Genomic DNA, 5,000 nt, shown 5'->3' with positions numbered 1-5,000 from the left:
CCAGCGCGAGATCACTTCACGAGATCACATCACGTCAGTTTGTGGGATTTTAAACTCAATCTCTGGCGCGCGAGGAGCGGAGCGGCGGGTCCGCGCTGACACGAGCTGTCTGTCTGATCCTGAGGCTCACGCGCACACACGCGCGCACACGCGCTGTATAGTTGGATGAGATTGTGGAAAAATGAAGAGAAGCGTTTAAAAAAAAAAAAAAGTGAAACAGACGCTGAGGATTCACCTTCATCATCATCTTCATCTCCACTGAGACACACACACACACACACACACACACACACACACACACACACACACACACACAGTGTCCAGGATGATGATGATGATCAAACACAGTCTTTATAGAAATGTGTTGAGTCAGTTTTAAAGATGCTGTGAATGTTTGTGATGATGATGATGATGATGATGGGAGGTGTGTGTGTGTGTGTGTGTGTGTGTGTGTGTGTGTGTGTGTGTGTGTGTGTGCGTGTGTAGGTGTGTGCGTGTGTGTAGGTGTGTGCGTGTGTGTGTTTGACGAGCAGAGGCACGTCGGCCGCGTGCGGGGCTTGAACTCTCCGTTACATCTGACACCGCGCGAGACGCGCTGCAGGAATGTAACCGAGGAGCAGAGCCAAGTTTATAGATGAGGGGGGGGGAGGAAGAGGAGGAGGAAGAGGAAGAGGAGGAGGAGGAGGAGGAGGGGGAGGAGTCAGCCAGACAGGGACATCACAGCCTGTGGACATGTCCATACTTCTGAGGACCAAATGTCCACACGATCACAATCATCATGAAACGACACAGAGACACAAACACGATGAGACTCTTTAAATCAGGGCTGACTATGGTGTGAGCGCCCCCTGCTGCTCAGACACAGAAGCTCACTCTGAGTGAACTCTCCCACACCAAAGTCACTCACTCTCTCACACCAAAGTCACTCACTCTCCCACACCAAAGTCGCTCACTCTCCCACACCAAAGTCGCTCACTCTCCCGCACCAAAGTCGCTCACTCTCCCGCACCAAAGTCACTCACTCTCCCACACCAAAGTCACTCACTCTCCCACACCAAAGTCACTCACTCTCCCACACCAAAGTCACTCACTCTCCCACACCAAAGTCCATCGAGTAAACCAGTGATTTTAACATCACAGCACACAGGAGTTCACAGGAGTTGTTGATCCACTGCTGCCTCCATCACTAACTTACAATGACTGATTTTAGTGAATTCGGCTTTTGAAATTCTTCATTATAATTTAATTCAGTGATGCAAAGTGACCACACGAGGCAGCAGAGGACCAGCAGCTCCTGTGTCCCTGTGAGCTAAAATCACTGGTTTTCTCTATGGTTGAAGTCTTGAACTCCAGGTGAATTTTGCTCCACGACAGTAAAAATGAAAACAGAAACACAGACTGACCTCAGATCTGCTGAGACAGTGGAGGGGGCCGGACGTGGGCGGAGCTACTGAGTTCACACAGCGTTCATTTAACTTGATGAAAGTGAGAAAATGAAGCGACACATGTTAGAACAAAAGAATCCTGAGATCAGTGTTTTCTCTCAGAGCAGAAGCACAAACTGTTCACAGATGACGCAGATTTAAATGTGTGGAGCCCACGCTGACGTCTCACGCTGACGTCTCATGCTGACGTCTCACGCTGACGTCTCACGCTGACGTCTCTGTGACTTTAAAACATCGCGTTTCTGATCTAAATAACGTGAAAACCCTTCAGCGCTCACACCGGCGATGTTTCCGAGTTGAAACCGTGTGTCTCGACACAAACGCAGTTACCTTTGTGTCCACGTGAGGGCGACAGAAACATCGATGACATCACGAGCTCGGTCGTGAGCGACAGAGAAACTTCACGACGATCGGACGAGTTTTATCTGGAGTTTAGACCTGAGACGACGATCGTCTTCATATTTGACTGTGGATCGTTAACTTTTTATTCTCTCTTTTTATTCTCACCCTATTTATTTTCACTTTATTTCTCGTCTTCTGCCTCGTGTAGACTCTCTAACACACACACACACACACACACACACACACACACACACACACACACACACACACACACACACACACACACACACACACACACACACACACACGCACACACACAGCAGACGGTCCATTTTAAAACGATCTGCAGTTTAATGTCGGTGCCAAAGATCTGTCTGCTCCTGTTAGAGACGCTGCCAAAGCAGGAGCAACACACACACACACACACCCCTACACACACACACACCCCTGCGCACGCACACACACACACGCACACACAAGCATAGAGTTCAGGTGCGTTTACGTATAAAGAATCACTACATTAACATGACAACTTACATACACACAAACAACTTGATATATGCACAGACGTGTTGTACGATGTTTTGTACAAACTCTACGTACAATTTCTTTTGACAAACTCTACATACGACGTTATTTACAAACTCTATGTACGATGTTTTTAACGAACTCTACATAGGATGTTACGTACAATGTTATTTACTAGCCATGTACCATGTTTTCTACGTACAATGTTTTTTTACAAACTCTACGTACAATGTTTTTTTACAAACTCTACGTACTATGTTTTGTACAAACTCTACTTACAATGTTTTTACAAACTCTACGTACTATGTTTTGTACAAACTTTACGATTTTCAAAACAAACATCACGTTTGAACGTAAACTTGCGTGTAAAACTCAAAGTTGACGTGACAGGATTCGTGGGTCGTGACCTTTGTCACCTTTTATAACAGCTTCCTCCTGTGGCCACTGGGGGTCATTGCCATACACAACACAAACACACACACAGATACACAACATATACACATGATTCCACATGAATCAGTGATTGGGCGACTGTCGCTTTATGACGACAAAGTCTGAAGAAACATTTGTGTTTGAATTATTAAGTCAACACATTTAGTGTGTGTGTGTGTGTGTGTGTGTGTGTGTGTGTGTGTGTGTGGACTGTACCTTTAAACAGCTCAGACAGAGGCAGGACTGTGAGACTTTAACTATAGAAGGTTCCATGACTGTGCTGCATAACTGTGGTCACACACAGACACACAGACACACACACACACACACACACGCACACACACACGCGCACACACACGCGCACACACACACATACGTTTCATCGATGATCAACTTTTACTTTCTTTTTGTTTTTCACTGAGTGAACGACACCAGGACAGACTGTGTGTGTGTGTGTGTGTGTGTGTGTGTGAGAGAGCGTCCCTTTAAAAGTTCGCAGCCGTAGAAACGAGCGTTTCTCGCGTTCGCAGACGCCGTCGTATCTCGCCCTGCGCTGTGATTGGTCGCCGCGGCGTCGCCACGGAGACGTTTCATCTTGAGCTGTCACATCAGATGTGTCTCAGTGAAAGGTTTAAGTTTCTTTTTTCATCTTCTTCTTCTCTTCCTTTATTTCCTCCAACTTCATCCGTTCATCCTCCTCCTCCTCAGATTAGCAGTAGGTTCTGGCAGCGCTTTCTCTGCCCCGTCTTTCACCCCGAGAACACGCTGCTGTTCTGAAGTTCACTCTGTCACTGAGTGTGTGTGTGTGTGTGTGTGTGTGAGTGTGTGTGTGTGTGTGTGTGTGTGTGTGTGTGTGTGTGTGTGTGTGTGTGTGTGAGTGTTCTTGTACTTGCAGCATACTGAGGACCAGTAAGGGTTTTTAACCAACAAAGTGAGGTCATTTTTACGGAGTGAGGACATTTTGGCACTTTGTTTTCATAGAAATCACTTCCTTAGGTTGTAAACATGCTATACTCAATTTGTCAAAAAAAAAATAAATCAAATTTTGGACGACATAGTATAGTATAACATTTTTGTCAAATTTTGACACAACATTTTTTGGTCAAATTTTGGACCAAAAAATGTTGGGTTCAATTTTGGACCAACAATTTTTGGTAATTTTTTTTTGTCAAATTATGGACCAAAATTTTTGGTCAAATTTGTTTGTCAAATTTTGGACGACATAGTATAGTATGACACTTTGTCAAATTTTGGACCAAAATTTTTGGTAATTTTTTTTTTCAAATTTTGGAACGCCAGTATAGTATGACGTTTTTATCAAATTTTGGACCAACATTTTTTTGACAAATCTTGGACCAAAAATTTTTGGTCAAATTTGTTTGTCAAATTTTGGACGACATAGTATAGTATGACGTTTTTGACAAATTTTGGACCAAAAAAATTTGGGTTCAATTTTGGGCCAACAATTTTTGGTAAATTTTTTTTGTCAAATTATGGACCAAAATTTTTGGTCAAATTTGTTTGCCAAATTTTGGACGACATAGTATAGTATGACGTTTTTGACAAATTTTGGACCAACATTTTTGGTCAAATTATTTTTTTTATTTTGGTCGACATAGTACAAGTATGATGTTTTTGTCAAATTTTGGACCAAGAATTTTGGGTAATTTTTTTTTTCAAATTTTGGAACGACAGTATAGTATGACGTTTTTGTCAAATTTTGGACCAAGAATTTTGGGTAATTTTTTTTTTCAAATTTTGGAACGACAGCATAGTATGACGTTTTTGTCAAATTTTGGACCAAGAATTTTGGGTACATTTTTTTTAAAAATTTTGGAACGACAGTATAGTATGACGTTTTTGTCAAATTTTAGACCAAAAATTTTTGGTCAAATTTTTTTTTTGTCGACATCGTATAAGTACGATGTTTTTGTCAAATTTTGGACCAAAAATTTAAAAAATCAAAAAGTTTCCAGCCCTTTTTGCTCTGGGGCTCCACCTGCAGACATGTTATGGTACTGCAACCAGTCGTTCTTTATAGATGTCGTTCATGAAGTAGATATTTGTAATTGTGTTGATTTATAAAGTGGAAATGCTGGTCCTCACTTTGTCAGCAACCCAGTCCTCAGTATGCAGCAAGTACAAGAATGTGTGTGTGTGTGTGTGTGTGTGTGTGTTGGCCCCTGACCCGAAGACATTATAGAAAGGGAGATTACGGTTGTTCAGGACTCTCTAAACACTCACCCTGAGACC

General features: G+C 42.7%; 1 protein-coding gene across 2 annotated transcripts in view; it reads left to right on the top strand.

The window, feature by feature from the left end:
* The window catches only part of cyp26b1 (cytochrome P450, family 26, subfamily b, polypeptide 1), a gene marked incomplete at both ends in the record, with an annotated part of 22,820 nt that overhangs the window by 953 nt on the left and 16,867 nt on the right, over positions 1–5,000 (top strand). The gene's annotated exons all lie outside the window — the stretch shown is intronic.

Source organism: Microchirus variegatus (assembly GCF_963457635.1).
Source record: "Microchirus variegatus genome assembly, chromosome: 2".
In the NCBI taxonomy this organism is placed as follows: Eukaryota; Metazoa; Chordata; class Actinopteri; order Pleuronectiformes; family Soleidae; genus Microchirus; species Microchirus variegatus.
Note: the sequence above shows the minus strand (reverse complement) of the source record. Positions and strands in the feature narration are given on the sequence as shown.